Here is a 21,337-nt window from a genome sequence, read left to right on the forward strand (position 1 = left end):
GATGAGTGCATTCTACTCATGGTGTTGAACTTTCATTTTGATAGAACAGTTTTGAAACACTCTGTTTGTAGAATCTGCAAGTGGATATTTGGAGCGCTTTGAGGCCTATGCTGGAAAAGGAAATGTCTTCACATAAAAACTAGACAGAAGCATTCCAGGAAACTTCTATTTGCTAAGTGCATTCAACTCACAGACTTGAACGTTCCCTTTGATAGAACAGTTTTGAAACACTCCTTTTGTAGAATCTGCAATTGTTTATTTGGAGCGCTTTGAGGCCTGTGTTGGAAAAGGAAATATCTTCATATAAAAAGTAGACGGAAGCATTCTCAGAAACTTCTTTGTGATGAGTGCATTCAACCCACAGATTTGAAGCTTACTTTTGAAAGAGCAGTTTGGAGACACTCTTCTTATAGAATCTGCAAGTGGATTTTTGGAGCGTTTTGAGGCCTATGCTGGAAAAGGAAATATCTTCACATAAAAACTAGACAGAAGCATTCTCAGAAGATTCTTTGCATTGAGTGCATTCAACTCACAGACTTGAACTTACCTATAGAAAGAGCAGTTTTGAAACTCTCTTTTAGTAAAATCTGCAAGTGGTTATGTGGAGCACTTCGAGGCATCTGCTGGGAAATGGAATATCTTCACCTAAAAACTACAGAGAAGCAATCTCAGAAAGTAATTCATGATGCGTTCATTCAACACACAGAGTTGAAGCTTCCTTTTGATAGAACAGTTTTGAAACACTCTTTTTGTAGAATCTGCAAGTGGATATTTGGAGCGTTTTGAGGCCTATGCTGGAAAAGGAACTATCATCACATAAAAACTAGACAGAAGCATTCTCAGAAATTTCTGTGTGATGAGTGCATTCAACTCACAGACTTGGACCTTACGCTCGACAGAACAGTTTTGAAACACTCCTTTTGTAGAATCTGCAACTGTTTATTTGGAGCGCGTTGAGGCCTATGTTGGAAAAGGAAATATCTTCACATAAAAACTAGACAGAAGAATTCTGAGAAACTTCTTTGTGATGAGTGCATTCTACTCACAGTGTCGAACTTTCCTTTTGATAGAACAGTTTGGAATCACTCATTTTGTAGAATCTGCAAGTGGATATTTGGAGCTATTTGAGGCCTATGCTGGAAAAGGAAATATCTTCACATAAAAACTAGACAGAAGCATTCTCTGAAACTTCTCTGTGATGAGTGCATTCAACTCACAGACTTGAACGTTCCTCTCGACAGAACAGTTTTGAAAATCCCTTTTGTAGAATCTGCAAGTGTTTATTTGAAGCGTTCGAGGCCTACGTAAGAAAAGGAAATATCTTCACATAAAAACTAGACAGAAGCATTCTCAGAAACTTCTGTGTGATGAGTGCATTCAACTCACAGATTTCAACGTTCCTCTAAACAGAAGAGTTTTGAAACACTCCTTTTGTAGAATCTGCAAGTGTTTATTTGGAGCGCTTTGAGGCCTATGTTGAAAAAGGAAATATCTTCACATAAAAACTAGACAGAAGCCTTGTCAGAAACTTCTTTGTGATGAATGCATTCTACTCACAGTGTTGAACCTCCCTTTTAATAGAACAGTTTTGAAACACTCTTTTTGTAGAATCTCCAAGTGGATATTTGGAACGCTTTGAGGCCTATGCTGGAAAAGGAAATGTCTTCATATAAAAACCAGACAGAAGCATTCCAGGAATCTTCTGTTTGATAAGTGCATTCAACTCACAGACTTGAACGTTCCTTTTGATAGAAGTGTTTTGAAACACTGCTTTTGTAGAATTTGCAAGTGTTTATCTGGAGCGCTTTGAGGCCTAAGCTGGAAAAGGAAATATCTTCACGTAAGAACTAGACAGAAGCATTCTCAGAAACTTCTTTCTGATGAGTGCATTCAACAAACAGACTTGAACCTTGCTTTTGAAAGAGCAGCTTTGGAACACTCTTTTCGTAGAATCTGCAAGGGGATGTTTGGAGCGCTTTGAGGCCTATGCTGGGAAATGAAATATCTTCACCAAAAAACTAGACAGAGGCATTCTTAGAAACTTCTGTGTGATGAGTGCATTCAACTCACAGACTTGAACGTTCCCTTTGATAGAACAGTTTTGAAACCCTCCCTTTGTAGAATCTGCAAGTGTTTATTTGGAGCGCTTTGAGGCCTATGTTGGAAAAGGAAATATCTTCATATAATAATTAGACGGAAGCATTCTCAGAAACTTCTTTGTGATGAATGCATTCAACCCACAGTCTTGAAGTTTCGTTTTGAGAGAGCAGTTTGGAGACACTTTTCTTATAGAATCTGCAAGTGGATACTTGGAGCGCTTTGAGGCCTATGCTGGGGAATGAAATCTCTTCACCTAAAAACTAGACAGAAGCATTCTGAGAAACTTCTTTGTGATGAGTGCATTCAACTCACAGACTTGAACGTTCCTTTTGATAGAACAGTTTTGAAACATTAAGTTTGTAGAATCTGCAAGTGTTTATTCGGAGCACCTTGAGGCCTATGATGGAAAAGGAAATATCTTCATATAAAAACTAGAGAGAAGCATTCTCAGAAACTTCTTTGTGATGAGTGCATTCAACTCAGAGACTTGAAGCTTCCTTTTGAAAGAGCAGTTTGGAAACACCCTTCTGATAGAATCTGCAAGTGGATATTTGGAGCGCTTTGAGGCCTATGCTGGGAAATGAAATCTCTTCACCTAAAAACTAGACAGATGCATTCTGAGAAACTTCTTTGCGATAAGTGCATTCAACTCACAGACTTGAACGTACCTTTTGACAGAACAGTTTTGAAACATTAACTTTGTAGAATCTGCAAGTGTTTATTCAGAGCACCTTGAGGCCTATGTTGGAAAAGGAAATATCTTCACATTAAAACTAGAGAGAAACATTCTCAGAAACTTCTTTGTGATGAGTGCATTCAACTCGGAGAGTTGAACGTACCAATTGATAGATAAGTTTGGAAACACTCTTTTTGTAGAGTCTGAAAGAATATATTTGGAGCCGTTTGAGGCATTGGTTGGAAAAGGAAATATCTTCACATAAAAACTGAACAGAAGCATTCTCAGAAACTTCTTTGTGTTGAGTGCATTCAACTCACAGACTTGAACCTTGCTTTTGAAAGAGCAGCATTGAAACACTCTTTTCGTAGAATCTGCAAGGGGATATTTGGAGTGCTTTGAGGCCTATGCTGGTAAATGAAATATCTTCACCTAAAAACTATACAGAGGCATTCTGAGAAACTTCTTTGTGATGAGTGCATTCAAATCACAGACTTGAACGTTCCTTTTGATAGAAAAGTTTTGAGACCTTAAGTTTGTAGAATCTGGAAGTGTTTATTCGGAGCACCTTGAGGCCTATGTTGGAAAAGGAAATATCTTCCCATGAAAACTAGAGAGAAGCATTCTCAGAAACTTCTTCATGATGAGTGCATTCAACTCACAGAGTTGAACCTACCAATTGATAGAGAAGTTTGGAAACACACTTTTTGTAGCATCTGCAAGTGGATATTTGGAGCCGTTTGAGGCCTATGCTGGAAAAGGAAATATCTTCACCTAAAAACTGAACAGAAGCATTCTCAGAAACTTCCTTGTGTTGAATGCATTCAACTCGCAGACATGAACTGACCTATAGATAAAGCAGTTTTCAAACACTCTTTTGTTAAAATTTGCAACTGGTTACTTTTAGCACTTTGAGGCCTGTGCTTGGAAATGGAATATCTTCACCTAAAAGCTACAGAGAAGCATTCACAGAAAGTTCTTCATGATGCGTTCATTAAACTCACAGAGTTGAACCTTCCTTTTGATAGAACAATTTTGAAACACTCTTTGTAGAATCTGCAAGTGGATATTTGGAGCGATTTGAGGCCTATGCTGGAAAAGGAAATATCTTCATATAAAAACTAGACGGAAGCATTCTCAGAAACTTCTTTGTGATGAGTGCATTCAACACGCAGACTTGAAGCTTCCTTTTGAAAGACCAGTTTGGAAACACTCTACTTATAGAATCTGCAAGTGGATATTTGGAGCGCTTTGAGGCCTATGCTGGGAAATGAAATCTCTTCACCTAAAAACTAGACAGAAGCATTCAGAGAAACTTCTTTGCGATGAGTGCATTCAACTCACAGACTTGAACGTTCCTTTTGATAGAACAGTTTTGAAACAGTAAGTTCGTAGAATCTGCAAGTGTTTATTCGGAGCACCATGAGGCCTATGTTGGAAAAGGAAATATGTTCACATAAAAACTAGAGAGAAGCATTCTCAGAAACTTCTTTGTGATGAGTGCATTCAACTCACAGACTTGAAGCTTCCTTTTGAAAGAGCAGTTTGGAAACACTCTTTTTGTAGAATTTGCAAGTGGATATTGGGAGCGCTTTGAGGCGTATGCTGGGAAATGAAATCTCTTCACCTAAGAACTACACAGAAGCACTCTGAGAAACTTCCTTGTGATGAGTGCATTCAACTCACAGAGTTGAACGTTCCTTTTAAGAGAACAGTTTTGAAACAGTAATTTTGTAGAATCTGCAAGTGTTTATTCAGAGCACCTTGAGGCATATGTTGGAAAAGGAAATATCTTCACATAAAAACTAGAGAGAAGCATTCTCAGAAACTTCTTTCTGATGAGTGCATTCAACACACAGACTTGAACCTTGCTTTTGAAAGAGCAGCTTTGAAACACTCTTTTCGTAGAATCTGCAAGGGGATGTTTGGAGCGCTTTGAGGCCTATGCTGGGAAATGAAATATCTTCACCTAAAAACTAGACAGAGGCATTCTGAGAAACTTCTTTGTGATGAGTGCATTCAACTCACAGACTTGAACGTTCCCTTTGATAGAACAGTTTTGAAACCCTCCTTTTGTAGAATCTGCAAGTGTTTATTTGGAGCGCTTTGAGGCCTATGTTGGAAAAGGAAATATCTTCATATAATAACTAGACGGAAGCATTCTCAGAAACTTCTTTGTGATGAATGCATTCAACCCACAGACTTGAAGTTTCGTTTTGAGAGAGCAGTTTGGAGACACTTTTCTTATAGAATCTGCAAGTGGATACTTGGAGCGCTTTGAGGCCTATGCTGGGGAATGAAATCTCTTCACCTAAAAACTAGACAGAAGCATTCTGAGAAACTTCTTTGCGATGAGTGCATTCAACTCACAGACTTGAACGTTCCTTTTGATAGAACAGTTTTGAAACATTAAGTTTGTAGAATCTGCAAGTGTTTATTCGGAGCACCTTGAGGCCTATGTTGGAAAAGGAAATATCTTCACATAAAAACTAGAGAGAAGCATTCTCAGAAACTTCTTTGTGATGAGTGCATTCAACTCAGAGACTTGAAGCATCCTTTTGAAAGAGCAGTTTGGAAACACCCTTCTGATAGAATCTGCAAGTGGATATTTGGAGCGCTTTGAGGCCTATGCTGGGAAATGAAATCTTTTCACCTAAAAACTAGACAGATGCATTCTGAGAAACTTCTTTGCGATGAGTGCATTCAACTCACAGACTTGAACGATCCTTTTGACAGAGCCGTTTTGAAACATTAACTTTGTAGAATCTGCAAGTGTTTATTCGGAGCACCTTGAGGCCTATGTTGGAAAAGGAAATATCTTCACATTAAAACTAGAGAGAAACATTCTCAGAAACTTCTTTGTGATGAGTGTGTTCAACTCAGAGAGTTGAACGTACCAATTGATAGATAAGTTTGGAAACACTCTTTTTGTAGAGTCTGCAAGAATATATTTGGAGCCGTTTGAGGCATTGGCTGGAAACGAAATATCTTCACATAAAAACTGAACAGAAGCATTCTCAGAAACTTCTTTGTGTTGAGTGCATTCAACTCACAGACTTGAAACTTGCTTTTGAAAGAGCAGCATTGAAACACTCTTTTCGTAGAATCTGCAAGGGGATATTTGGAGTGCTTTGAGGCCTATGCTGGTAAATGAAATATCTTCACCTAAAAACTAGACAGAAGCATTCTGAGAAACTTCTTTGTGATGAGTGCATTCAACTCACAGACTTGAACGTTCCTTTTGATAGAACAGTTTTGAGACCTTAAGTTTGTAGAATCTGCCAGTGTTTATTCGGAGCACCTTGAGGCCTATGTTGGAAAAGGAAATATCTTCCCATGAAAACTAGAGAGAAGCATTCTCAGAAACTTCTTCGTGATGAGTGCATTCAACTCACAGAGTTGATCCTACCAATTGATAGAGAAGTTTGGAAACACACTTTTTGTAGCATCTGCAACTGGATATTTGGAGCCGTTTGAGGCCTATGCTGGAAAAGGAAATATCTTCACCTAAAAACTGAACAGAAGCATTCTCAGAAACTTCCTTGTGTTGAGTGCATTCAACTCGCAGACATGAACTGACCTATAGAAAGAGCATTTTTGAAACACTCTTTTGTTAAAATCTGCAACTGGTTAATTTTAGCACTTTGAGGCCTGTGCTGGGAAATGGAATATCTTCACCTAAAAACTACAGAGAAGCATTCACTGAAAGATCTTCATGATGCGTTCATTAAACTCACAGAGTTGAACCTTCCTTTTGATAGAACAGTTTTGAAACACTCTTTGTGGAATCTGCAAGTGGATATTTGGAGCGCTTTGAGGCCTATGCTGGAAAAGGAAATATCTTAATATAAAAACTAGACGGAAGCATTCTCAGAAACTTCTTTGTGATGAGTGCATTCAACTCGCAGACTTGAAGCTTCCTTTTGAAAGAGCAGTTTGGAAACACTCTTCTTATAGAATCTGCAAGTGGATATTTGGAGCGCTTTGAGGCCTATGCTTGGAAATGAAATCTCTTCACCTAAAAACTAGACAGAAGCATTCTGAGAAACTTCTTTGCGATGAGTGCATTCAACTCACAGACTTGAACGTTCCTTTTGATAGAACAGTTTTGAAACAGTAAGTTCGTAGAATTTGCAAGTGTTTATTCGGAGCACCTTGAGGCCTATGTTGGAAAAGGAAATATCTTCACATAAAAACTAGAGAGAAGCATTCTCAGAAACTTCTTTGTGATGATGCATTCTACTTGGAGTGTTGAACGTACCAATTGATAGAGAAGTTAGGAAATATTCTTTTTGTAGAGTCTACAAGTAGATATTTGGAGCCATTTGCGGCCTAGGCTGGAAAAGGAAATATCTTCACATAAATACTGAACAGAAGCATTCTCAGAAACTTCTTTGTGTTGAGTGCACTCAACTCACAGATTTCAACTTACCTAGAGAAAGAGCAGTTTTAAAACGCACTTTTGGTAAAATCTGCAAGTGGTTTTTTGGAGCACTTCGAGGCCTGTGCTGGGAAATGCAATATCTTCACCTAAAAACTACAGAGAAGCATTCTCAGAAAGTTCTTCACGATGTGTTCATTCAACTCACTGAGTTGAACCTTCGTTTAGAGAGAACAGTTTTGAAACACTCTTTTTGTAGGATCTGCAAGTGGATATTTGGAGCGTTTTGAGGCCTACGCTGGAAAAGGAAATATCTTCACATAAAAACTAGAAAGAAGCATTCTCAGAAACTTCTGTGTGATGAGTGCATTCAACTCACAGATTTGAACGTTCCTCTCCACAGAAGAGTTTTGAAACACTCCTTTTGTAGAATCTGCAAGTGTTTATTTGGAGCGCTTTGAGGCCTATGTTGGAAAAGGAAATATTTTCACATAAAAACTAGACAGAAGCCTTGTCAGAAACTTCTTTGTGATGAATGCATTCTACTCACAGTGTTGAACCTCCCTTTTGATAGAACAGTTTTGAAACACTCTTTTTGTAGAATCTCCAAGTGGATATTTGGAGCGTTTTGAGGCCTATGCTGGAAAAGGAAATGTCTTCACATAAAAACCAGACAGAAGCATTCCAGGAAACTTCTGTTGGATAAGTGCATTCAACTCACAGACTTGAACGTTCCTTTTGATAGAACTGTTTTGAAACACTCCTTTTGTAGAATTTGCAAGTGTTTATTTGGAACGCTTTGAGGCCTAAGCTGGAAAAGGAAATATCTTCACGTAAGAACTAGACAGAAGCGTTGTCAGAAACTTATTTGTAATGAGTGCATTCAACACACAGAATTGAACCTTGCTTTTGAAAGAGCAGCTTTGAAACCCTCTTTTCACAGAATCTGCAAGTGGATATTTGGAGGGCTTTGAGGCCTATCCTGGGAAATGAAATATCTTCACCTAAAAACTAGACAGAAGCATTCTGTGAAACTTCTGTGTGATGAGTGCATTCAACTCACAGACTCGAACGTTCCCTTTGATAGAACAGTTTTTAAATACTCCTTTTGTAGAAAATGCAAGTGTTTATTTGGAGTGCTTTGAGGCCTATGTTGGAAAAGGAAATATCTTCATATGAAAACTAGAGAAAAGCATTCTCAGAAACTTCTTTCTGATGAGTGCATTCAACTCACAGACTTCAAGCTTCCTTTTGAAAGAGCAGTTTGGAAACACCCTTCTGATAGAATCTGCAAGTGGACATTTGGAGCGCTTTGAGGCCTATGCTGGGAAATGAAATCTCTTCACCTAAAAACTAGACAGAAGCATTCTGAGAAACTTCTTTGTGATGAGTGCGTTCAACTCACAGACTTGAACGTTCCTTTTGAGAGAACAGTTTTGAAACATTAAGTTTGTAGAATCTGCAAGTGTTTATTCGGAGCACCTTGAGGCCTATGTTGGAAAACGAAATATCTTCACATAAAAACTGGAGAGAAGCATTCTCAGAAACTTCTTTGTGATGAGTGCATTCAACTCACAGAGTTGAACCTACCAATTGATAGAGAAGTTTGGAAACACACTTTTTGTAGCATCTGCAAGTGGATATTTGGAGCCGTTTGAGGCTTATGCTGGAAAAGGAAATATCTTCACCTAAAAACTGAACAGAAGCATTCTCAGAAACTTCCTTGTGTTCAGTGCATTCAACTCGCAGACATGAACTGACCTATGGAAAGAGCAGTTTTCAAACACTCTTTTGTTAAAATCTGCAACTGGTTACTTTTAGCACTTTGAGGCCTGTACTGGGAAATGGAATATCTTCACCTAAAAACTACAGAGAAGCATTCACAGAAAGTTCTTCATGATGCGTTCATTAAACTCACAGAGTTGAACCTTCCTTTTGCTAGAACAGTTTTGAAACACTCTTTGTAGAATCTGCAAGTGGATATTTGGAGCGCTTTGAGGCCTATGCTGGAAAAGGAAATATCTTCATATAAAAACTAGACGGAAGCATTCTCAGAAACTTTTTTGTGATGAGTGCATTCAACTCGCAGACTTGAAGCTTCCTATTGAAAGAGCAGTTTGGAAACACTCTTCTTATAGAATCTGCAAGTGGATATTTGGAGCGCTTTGAGGCCTAGGCTGGGAAATGAAATCTCTTCACCTAAAAACTAGACAGAAGCATTCTGAGAAACTTCTTTGTGATGAGTGCATTCAACTCACAGACTTGAACGTTCCTTTTGATAGAACAGTTTTGAAACAGTAAGTTCGTAGAATCTGCAAGTGTTTCTTCGGAGCACCTTGAGGTCTATGTTGGAAAAGGAAATATCTTCACATGAAAAATAGAGAGAAGCATTCTCAGAAACATCTTTGTGATGAGTGCATTCATCTCACAGAGTTGAAACTACCAATTGATAGAGAAGTTTGGAAACACACTTTTTGTAGCATCTGCAAGTGGATATTTGGAGCCGTTTGAGGCCTATGCTGGAAAAGGAAATATCATCAACTAAAAACTGAACAGAAGCATTCTCAGAAACTTCCTTGTGTTGAGTGCATTCAACTCGCAGACATGAACTGACCTATAGAAAGAGCAGTTTTGAAACACTCTTTTGTTAATATCTGCAAGTGGTTACTTGGAGCACTTCGAGGCCTGTGCTGGGAAATGGAATATCTTCATCTAAAAACTACAGAGAAGCATTCACAGAAAGTTCTACATGATGCGTTCATTCAACTCACAGAGTTGAACCTTCCTTTTGATAGAACAGTTTTGAAACACTCTTTGTAGAATCTGCAAGTGGATATTTGGAGCACTTTGAGGCCTATGCTGGAAAAGGAAATGTCTTCACCTAAAAACTAGACAGAAGCATTCCAGGAAACTTCTGTGTTATGAGTACATTCAACTCACAGACTTGAACCTTCCCTTTGATAGAACAGTTTTGAAACCCTCCTTTTGTAGAATCCGCAAGTGTTTATTTGGAGCGCTTTGAGGCCTATGTTGGAAAAGGAAATATCTTTATATAAAAACTAGACGGAAGCATTCTCAGAAACTTCTTTGTGATGAGTGCATTCAACTCACAGGCTTGAACGTTCCTTTTGATAGAACAGTTTTGAGACCTTAAGTTTGTAGAATCTGCAAGTGTTTATTCGGAGCACCTTGAGGCCTATGTTGGAAAAGGAAATATCTTCACATGAAAACTAGAGAGAAGCATTCTCAGAAACTTCTTCATGGTGAGTGCATTCAACTCACAGAGTTGAACCTACCAATTGATAGAGAAGTTTGGAAACACACTTTTTGTAGCATCTGCAAGTGGATATTTGGAGCCGTTTGAGGCCTATGCTGGAAAAGGAAATATCTTCACCTAAAAACTGAACAGAAGCATTCTCAGAAACTTCCTTGTGTTGAATGCATTCAACTCGCAGACATGAACTGACCTATAGAAAGAGCAGTTTTCAAACAGTCTTTTGTTAAAATCTGCAACTGGTTACTTGGAGCACTTCGAGGCCTGTGCTGGGAAATGGAACATCTTCACCTAAAAACTACAGAGAAACATTCACAGAAAGTTCTACACGATGCGTTCATTCAACTCACAGAGTTGAACCTTCCTTTTGATAGAACAGTTTTGAAACAGTCTTTGTAGAATCTGCAAGTGGATATTTGGAGCACTTTGAGGCCTATGCTGGAAAAGGTAATGTCTTCACATAAAAACCAGACAGAAGCATTCCAGGAAACTTCTGTTAGATAAGTGCATTCAACTCACAGAATTGAACGTTCCTTTTGATGGAACTCTTCTGAAACACTCCTTTTGTAGAATTTGCAAGTCTTGAATTGGAGCGCTGTGAGGCCTAAGCTGGAAAAGGAAATATCTTCACGTAAGAACTAGACAGAAGCATTCTCAGAAACTTCTTTCTGATGAGTGCATTCAGCACACAGACTTGAACCTTGCTTTTGAAAGAGCAGCTTTGAAACACTCTTTTCGTAGAATCTGCAAGGGGATGTTTGGAGCGCTTTGAGGCCTATGCTGGGAAATGAAATATCTTCACCTAAAAACTAGACAGAGGCATTCTGAGAAACTTCTTTGTGATGAGTGCATTCAACTCACAGACTTGAACGTTCCCTTTGATAGAACAGTTTTGAAACCCTCCTTTTGTAGAATCTGCAAGTGTTTATTTGGAGCGCTTTGAGTCCTGTGTTGGAAAAGGAAATATCTTCATATAATAACTAGACGGAAGCATTCTCAGAAACTTCTTTGTGATGAATGCATTCAACCCACAGACTTTAAGTTTCGTTTTGAGAGAGCAGTTTGGAGACACTTTTCTTATAGAATCTGCAAGTGGATACTTGGAGCGCTTTGAGGCCTATGCTGGGGAATGAAATCTCTTCACCTAAAAACTAGACAGAAGCATTCTGAGAAACTTCTTTGCGATGAGTGCATTCAACTCACAGACTTGAACGTTCCTTTTGATAGAAAAGTTTTGAAACAGTAAGTTCGTAGAATCTGCAAGTGTTTATTTGGAGTGCTTTGAGGCCTATGTTGGAAAAGGAAATATCTTCATATGAAAACTAGAGAGAAGCATTCTCAGAAACTTCTTTCTGATGAGTGCATTCAACTCACAGCCTTGAAGCTTCCTTTTGAAAGGGCAGTTTGGAAACACCCTTCTGATAGAATCTGCAAGTGGACATTTGGAGCGCTTTGAGGCCTATGCTGGGAAATGAAATCTCTTCACCTAAAAACTAGACAGAAGCATTCTGAGAAACTTCTTTGTGATGAGTGCGTTCAACTCACAGACTTGAACGTTCCCTTTGAGAGAACACTTTTGAAACGTTAAGTTTGTAGAATCTGCAAGTGTTTATTCGGAGCACCTTGAGGCCTATGTTGGAAAACGAAATATCTTCACATAAAAACTGGAGAGAAGCATTCTCAGAAACTTCTTTGTGATGAGTGCATTCAACTCGGAGAGTTGAACGTACCAATTGATAGAGAAGTTTGGAAACACCCTTTTTGTAGAGTCTGCAAGTAGATATTTGGAGCCGTTTGAGGCCTAGGCTGGAAAAGGAAATATCTTCACATAAAAACTGAACAGAAGCATTCTCAGAAACTTCTTTGTGTTGAGTGCATTCAACTCACAGACTTCAACTTACCTATAGAAAGAGCAGTTTTGAAACACTCTTTTGGTAAAATCTGCAAGTGGTTTTTGGAGCACTTCGAGGCCTGTGCTGGGAAATGGAATATCTTCACCTAAAAACTACAGAGAAGCATTCACAGAAAGTTCTTCACCATGCGTTCATTCAACTCACAGAGTTGAACCTTCTTTTGAGAGAACAGTTTTGAAACACTCTTTTTGTAGAATCTGCAAGTGGATATTTGGAGCGTTTTGAGGCCTATGCTGGAAAGGAAATATCTTCACATAAAAACTAGACAGAAGCATTCTCAGAAACTTCTCTGTGATGAGCGCATTCAACTCACAGACTTGAAAGTTCCTCTCGACAGAAGAGTTTTGAAACACTCCTTTTGTAGAATCTGGAAGTGTTTAACTGGAGCGCTTTGAGGCCTATGTTGGAAAAGGAAATATCTTCACATAAAAACTAGACAGAAGCATTCTCAGAAACTTCTTTGTGATGAGTGTATTCTACTCACAGTGTTGAACCTCCCTTTTGATAGAACAGTTTTGAAACCCTCTTTTTGTAGAATCTCCAAGTGGATATTTGGAGCGCTTTGAGGCCTATGCTCGAAAAGGAAATGTCTTCACATAAAAACCAGACAGAAGCATTCCAGGAAACTTCTGTTGGATAAGTGCATTCAACTCACAGACTTGAACGTTCCTTCTGATAGAACTGTTTTGAAACACTGCTTTTGTAGAATTTGCAAGTGTTTATCTGGAGCGCTTTGAGGCCTAAGCTGGAAAAGGAAATATCTTCACGTAAGAACTAGACAGAAGCATTCTCAGAAACTTCTTTCTGATGAGTGCATTCAACACACAGACTTGAACCTTGCTTTTGAAGGAGCAGCTTTGAAACACTCTTTTCGTAGAATCTGCAAGGGGATGTTTGGAGCGCTTTGAGGCCTATGCTGGGAAATGAAATCTCTTCACCTAAAAACTAGACACAGGCATTCTGAGAAACTTCTTTGTGATGAGTGCATTCAACTCACAGACTTGAACGTTCCCTTTGATAGAACAGTTTTGAAACCCTCCTTTTGTAGAATCTGCAAGTGTTTATTTGGAGCGCTTTGAGGCCTATGTTGGAAAAGGAAATATCTTCATATAATAACTAGACGGAAGCATTCTCAGAAACTTCTTTGTGATGAATGCATTCAACCCACAAACTTGAAGTTTCGTTTTGAGAGAGCAGTTTGGAAACACCCTTCTGATAGAATCTGCAAGTGGACATTTGGAGCGCTTTGAGGCCTATGCTGGGAAATGAAATCTCTTCACCTAAAAACTAGACAGAAGCATTCTGAGAAACTTCTTTGTGATGAGTGCGTTCAACTCACAGACTTGAACGTTCCCTTTGAGAGAACAGTTTTGAAACATTAAGTTTGTAGAATCTGCAAGTGTTTATTCGGAGCACCTTGAGGCCTATGTTGGAAAACGAAATATCTTCACATAAAAACTGGAGAGAAGCATTCTCAGAAACTTCTTTGTGATGAGTGCATTCAACTCGGAGAGTTGAACGTACCAATTGATAGAGAAGTTTGGAAACACCCTTTTTGTAGAGTCTGCAAGTAGATATTTGGAGCCGTTTGAGGCCTAGGCTGGAAAAGGAAATATCTTCACATAAAAACTGAACAGAAGCATTCTCAGAAACTTCTTTGTGTTGAGTGCATTCAACTCACAGACTTCAACTTACCTATAGAAAGAGCAGTTTTGAAACACTCTTTTGGTAAAATCTGCAAGTGGTTTTTAGAGCACTTCGAGGCCTGTGCTGGGAAATGGAATATCTTCACCTAAAAACTACAGAGAAGCATTCACAGAAAGTCCTTCACCATGCATTCATTCAACTCACAGAGTTGAACCTTCCTTTTGAGAGAACAGTTTTGAAACCCTCCTTTTGTAGAATCTGCAAGTGTTTATTTGGAGCGCTTTGAGTCCTGTGTTGGAAAAGGAAATATCTTCATATAATAACTAGACGGAAGCATTCTCAGAAACTTCTTTGTGATGAATGCATTCAACCCACAGACTTGAAGTTTCGTTTTGAGAGAGCAGTTTGGAGACACTTTTCTTATAGAATCTGCAAGTGGATACTTGGAGCGCTTTGAGGCCTACGCTGGGGAATGAAATCTCTTCATCTAAAAACTAGACAGAAGCATTCTGAGAAACTTCTTTGCGATGAGTGCATTCAACTCACAGACTTGAAGCTTCCTTTTGAAAGAGCGGTTTGGAAACACTCTTTTTGTAGAATTTGCAAGTGGATATTTGGAGCGCTTTGAGGCGTATGCTGGGAAATGAAATCTCTACACCTAAAAACTAGACAGAAGCATTCTGAGAAACTTCCTTGTGATGAGTGCATTCAACTCACAGAGTTGAACGTTCCTTTTCAGAGAACAGTTTTGAAACAGTAATTTTGTAGAATCTGCAAGTGTTTATTCAGAGCACCTTGAGGCCTATGTTGGAAAAGGAAATATCTTCACATAAAAACTAGAGAGAAGGATTCTCAGAAACTTCTTTGGGATGAGTGCATTCTACCTGGAGTGTTGAACGTAGCAATTGATAGAGAAGTTTGGAAATATTCTTTTTGTAGAGTCTACAAGTAGATATTTGGAGCCATTTGAGGCCTAGGCTGGAAAAGGAAATATCTTCACATAAATACTGAACAGAAGCATTCTCAGAAACTTCTTTGTGTTGAGTGCATTCAACTCACAGACTTCAACTAACCTATAGAAAGAGCAGTTTTAAAACGCTCTTTTGGTAAAATCTGCAAGTGGTATTTTGGAACACTTCGAGGCCTGTGCTGGGAAATGGAATATCTTCACCTAAAAACTACAGAGAAGCATTCTCAGAAAGTTCTTCACGATGTGTTCATTCAACTCACAGAGTTGAACCTTCGTTTAGAGAGAACACTTTTGAAACACTCTTTTTGTAGGATCTGCAAGTGGATATTTGGAGCGTTTTGAGGCCTATGCTGGAAAAGGAAATATCTTCACATAAAAACTAGACAAAAGCATTCTCAGAAACTTCTGTGTGATGAGTGCATTCAACTCACAGATTTGAACGTTCCTCTCCACAGAAGAGTTTTGAAACACTCCTTTTGTAGAATCTGCAAGTGTTTATTTGGAGCGCTTTGAGGCCTATGTTGGAAAAGGAAATATCTTCACATAAAAACTAGACAGAAGCCTTGTCAGAAACTTCTTTGTGATGAATGCATTCTACTCACAGTGTTGAATCTCCCTTTTGATAGAACAGTTTTGAAACACTCTTTTTGTAGAATCTCCAAGTGGATATTTGGAGCGCTTTGAGGCCTATGTTGGAAAAGGAAATGTCTTCACATAAAAACCAGACAGAAGCATTCCAGGAAACTTCTGTTGGATAAGTGCATTCAACTCACAGACTTGAACGTTCCTTTTGATAGAACTGTTTTGAAACACTCCTTTTGTAGAATTTGCAAGTGTTTATTTGGAACGCTTTGAGGCCTAAGCTGGAAAAGGAAATATCTTCACGTAAGAACTAGACAGAAGAGTTGTCAGAAACTTATTTGTAATGAGTGCATTCAACACACAGAATTGAACCTTGCTTTTGAAAGAGCAGCTTTGAAACCCTCTTTTCGCAGAATCTGCAAGTGGATATTTGGAGGGCTTTGAGGCCTATCCTGGGAAATGAAATATCTTCACCTAAAAACTAGACAGAAGCATTCTGTGAAACTTCTGTGTGATGAGTGCATTCAACTCACAGACTCGAACGTTCCCTTTGATAGAACAGTTTTGAAATACTCCTTTTGTAGAATCTGCAAGTGTTTATTTGGAGTGCTTTGAGGCCTATGCTGGAAAAGGAAATATCTTCATATGAAAACTAGAGAGAAGCATTCTCTGAAACTTCTTTCTGATGAGTGCATTCAACTCACAGACTTGAAGCTTCCTTTTGAAAGAGCAGTTTGGAAACACCCTTCTGATAGAATCTGCAAGTGGACATTTGGAGCGCTTTGAGGCCTATGCTGGGAAATGAAATCTCTTCACCTAAAAACTAGACAGAAGCATTCTGAGAAACTTCTTTGTGATGAGTGCGTTCAACTCACAGACTTGGACGGTCCCTTTGAGAGAACAGTTTTGAAAAATTAAGTTTGTAGAATCTGCAAGTGTTTATTCGGAGCACCTTGAGGCCTATGTTGGAAAACGAAATATCTTCACATAAAAACTGGAGAGAAGCATTCTCAGAAACTTCTTTGTGATGAGTGCATTCAACTCGGAGAGTTGAACGTACCAATTGATAGAGAAGTTTGGAAACACCCTTTTTGTAGAGTCTGCAAGTAGATATTGGGAGCCGTTTGAGGCCTAGGCTGGAAAAGGAAATATCTTCACATAAAAACTGAACAGAAGCATTCTCAGAAACTTCTTTGTGTTGAGTGCATTCAACTCACAGACTTCAACTTACCTATAGAAAGAGCAGTTTTGAAACACTCTTTTGGTAAAATCTGCAGGTGGTTTTTTGAGCACTTCGAGGCCTGTGCTGGGAAATGGAATATCTTCACCTAAAAACTACAGAGAAGCATTCACAGAAAGTTCTTCACCATGCGTTCATTCAACTCACAGAGTTGAACCTTCCTTTTGAGAGAACAGTTTTGAAACACTCTTTTTGTAGAATCTGCAAGTGGATATTTGGAGCGTTTTGAGGCCTATGCTGGAAATTAAATATCTTCACATAAAAACTAGACAGAAGCATTCTCAGAAACTTCTCTGTGATGAGCGCATTCAACTCACAGACTTGAAAGTTCCTCTCGACAGAAGAGTTTTGAAACACTCCTTTTGTAGAATCTGGAAGTGTTTATCTGGAGCGCTTTGAGGCCTATGTTGGAAAAGGAAATATCTTCACATAAAAACTAGACAGAAGCATTCTCAGAAACTTCTTTGTGATGAGTGTATTCTACTCCCAGTGTTGAACCTCCCTTTTGATAGAACAGTTTTGAAACCCTCTTTTTGTAGAATCTCCAAGTGGATATTTGGAGCGCTTTGAGGCCTATGCTGGAAAAGGAAATGTCTTCACATAAAAACCAGACAGAAGCATTCCAGGAAACTTCTGTTGGATAAGTGCATTCAACTCACAGACTTGAACGTTCCTTCTGATAGAACTGTTTTGAAACACTGCTTTTGTAGAATTTGCAAGTGTTTATCTGGAGCGCTTTGAGGCCTAAGCTGGAAAAGGAAATATCTTCACGTAAGAACTAGACAGAAGCATTCTCAGAAACTTCTTTCTGATGAGTGCATTCAACACACAGACTTGAACCTTGCTTTTGAAAGAGCAGCTTTGAAACACTCTTTTCGTAGAATCTGCAAGGGGATGTTTGGAGCGCTTTGAGGCCTATGCTGGGAAATGAAATCTCTTCACCTAAAAACTAGACAGAGGCATTCTGAGAAACTTCTTTGTGATGAGTGCATTCAACTCACAGACTTGAACGTTCCCTTTGATAGAACAGTTTTGAAACCCTCCTTTTGTAGAATCTGCAAGTGTTTATTTGGAGCGCTTTGAGGCCTATGTTGGAAAAGGAAATATCTTCATATAATAACTAGACGGAAGCATTCTCAGAAACTTCTTTGTGATGAATGCATTCAACCCACAAACTTGAAGTTTCGTTTTGAGAGAGCAGTTTGGAAACACCCTTCTGATAGAATCTGCAAGTGGACATTTGGAGCGCTTTGAGGCCTATGCTGGGAAATGAAATCTCTTCACCTAAAAACTAGACAGAAGCATTCTGAGAAACTTCTTTGTGATGAGTGCGTTCAACTCACAGACTTGAACGTTCCCTTTGAGAGAACAGTTTTGAAACATTAAGTTTGTAGAATCTGCAAGTGTTTATTCGGAGCACCTTGAGGCCTATGTTGGAAAACGAAATATCTTCACATAAAAACTGGAGAGAAGCATTCTCAGAAACTTCTTTGTGATGAGTGCATTCAACTCGGAGAGTTGAACGTACCAATTGATAGAGAAGTTTGGAAACACCCTTTTTGTAGAGTCTGCAAGTAGATATTTGGAGCCGTTTGAGGCCTAGGCTGGAAAAGGAAATATCTTCACATAAAAACTGAACAGAAGCATTCTCAGAAACTTCTTTGTGTTGAGTGCATTCAACTCACAGACTTCAACTTACCTATAGAAAGAGCAGTTTTGAAACACTCTTTTGGTAAAATCTGCAAGTGGTTTTTAGAGCACTTCGAGGCCTGTGCTGGGAAATGGAATATCTTCACCTAAAAACTACAGAGAAGCATTCACAGAAAGTCCTTCACCATGCATTCATTCAACTCACAGAGTTGAACCTTCCTTTTGAGAGAACAGTTTTGAAACCCTCCTTTTGTAGAATCTGCAAGTGTTTATTTGGAGCGCTTTGAGTCCTGTGTTGGAAAAGGAAATATCTTCATATAATAACTAGACGGAAGCATTCTCAGAAACTTCTTTGTGATGAATGCATTCAACCCACAGACTTGAAGTTTCGTTTTGAGAGAGCAGTTTGGAGACACTTTTCTTATAGAATCTGCAAGTGGATACTTGGAGCGCTTTGAGGCCTACGCTGGGGAATGAAATCTCTTCATCTAAAAACTAGACAGAAGCATTCTGAGAAACTTCTTTGCGATGAGTGCATTCAACTCACAGACTTGAAGCTTCCTTTTGAAAGAGCGGTTTGGAAACACTCTTTTTGTAGAATTTGCAAGTGGATATTTGGAGCGCTTTGAGGCGTATGCTGGGAAATGAAATCTCTACACCTAAAAACTAGACAGAAGCATTCTGAGAAACTTCCTTGTGATGAGTGCATTCAACTCACAGAGTTGAACGTTCCTTTTCAGAGAACAGTTTTGAAACAGTAATTTTGTAGAATCTGCAAGTGTTTATTCAGAGCACCTTGAGGCCTATGTTGGAAAAGGAAATATCTTCACATAAAAACTAGAGAGAAGGATTCTCAGAAACTTCTTTGGGATGAGTGCATTCTACCTGGAGTGTTGAACGTAGCAATTGATAGAGAAGTTTGGAAATATTCTTTTTGTAGAGTCTACAAGTAGATATTTGGAGCCATTTGAGGCCTAGGCTGGAAAAGGAAATATCTTCACATAAATACTGAACAGAAGCATTCTCAGAAACTTCTTTGTGTTGAGTGCATTCAACTCACAGACTTCAACTAACCTATAGAAAGAGCAGTTTTAAAACGCTCTTTTGGTAAAATCTGCAAGTGGTATTTTGGAACACTTCGAGGCCTGTGCTGGGAAATGGAATATCTTCACCTAAAAACTACAGAGAAGCATTCTCAGAAAGTTCTTCACGATGTGTTCATTCAACTCACAGAGTTGAACCTTCGTTTAGAGAGAACAGTTTTGAAACACTCTTTTTGTAGGATCTGCAAGTGGATATTTGGAGCGTTTTGAGGCCTATGCTGGAAAAGGAAATATCTTCACATAAAAACTAGACAAAAGCATTCTCAGAAACTTCTGTGTGATGAGTGCATTCAACTCACAGATTTGAACGTTCCTCTCCACAGAAGAGTTTTGAAACACTCCTTTTGTAGAATCTGCAAGTGTTTATTTGGAGCGCTTTGAGGCCTATGTTGGAAAAGGAAATATCTTCACATAACAACTAGACAGAAGCCTTGTCAGAAACTTCTTTGTGATGAATGCATTCTACTCACAGTGTTGAATCTCCCTTTTGATAGAACAGTTTTGAAACACTCTTTTTGTAGAATCTCCAAGTGGATATTTGGAGCGCTTTGAGGCCTATGTTGGAAAAGGAAATGTCTTCACATAAAAACCAGACAGAAGCATTCCAGGAAACTTCTGTTGGATAAGTGCATTCAACTCACAGACTTGAACGTTCCTTTTGATAGAACTGTTTTGAAACACTCCTTTTGTAGAATTTGCAAGTGTTTATTTGGAACGCTTTGAGGCCTAAGCTGGAAAAGGAAATATCTTCACGTAAGAACTAGACAGAAGAGTTGTCAGAAACTTATTTGTAATGAGTGCATTCAACACACAGAATTGAACCTTGCTTTTGAAAGAGCAGCTTTGAAACCCTCTTTTCGCAGAATCTGCAAGTGGATATTTGGAGGGCTTTGAGGCCTATCCTGGGAAATGAAATATCTTCACCTAAAAACTAGACAGAAGCATTCTGTGAAACTTCTGTGTGATGAGTGCATTCAACTCACAGACTCGAACGTTCCCTTTGATAGAACAGTTTTGAAATACTCCTTTTGTAGAATCTGCAAGTGTTTATTTGGAGTGCTTTGAGGCCTATGCTGGAAAAGGAAATATCTTCATATGAAAACTAGAGAGAAGCATTCTCTGAAACTTCTTTCTGATGAGTGCATTCAACTCACAGACTTGAAGCTTCCTTTTGAAAGAGCAGTTTGGAAACACCCTTCTGATAGAATCTGCAAGTGGACATTTGGAGCGCTTTGAGGCCTATGCTGGGAAATGAAATCTCTTCACCTAAAAACTAGACAGAAGCATTCTGAGAAACTTCTTTGTGATGAGTGCGTTCAACTCACAGACTTGAACGGTCCCTTTGAGAGAACAGTTTTGAAAAATTAAGTTTGTAGAATCTGCAAGTGTTTATTCGGAGCACCTTGAGGCCTATGTTGGAAAACGAAATATCTTCACATAAAAACTGGAGAGAAGCATTCTCAGAAACTTCTTTGTGATGAGTGCATTCAACTCGGAGAGTTGAACGTACCAATTGATAGAGAAGTTTGGAAACACCCTTTTTGTAGAGTCTGCAAGTAGATATTGGGAGCCGTTTGAGGCCTAGGCTGGAAAAGGAAATATCTTCACATAAAAACTGAACAGAAGCATTCTCAGAAACTTCTTTGTGTTGAGTGCATTCAACTCACAGACTTCAACTTACCTATAGAAAGAGCAGTTTTGAAACACTCTTTTGGTAAAATCTGCAGGTGGTTTTTGGAGCACTTCGAGGCCTGTGCTGGGAAATGGAATATCTTCACCTAAAAACTACAGAGAAGCATTC

Source organism: Pongo abelii, chromosome 13 (assembly GCF_028885655.2).
Source record: "Pongo abelii isolate AG06213 chromosome 13, NHGRI_mPonAbe1-v2.0_pri, whole genome shotgun sequence".
NCBI classification, from domain to species: Eukaryota; Metazoa; Chordata; class Mammalia; order Primates; family Hominidae; genus Pongo; species Pongo abelii.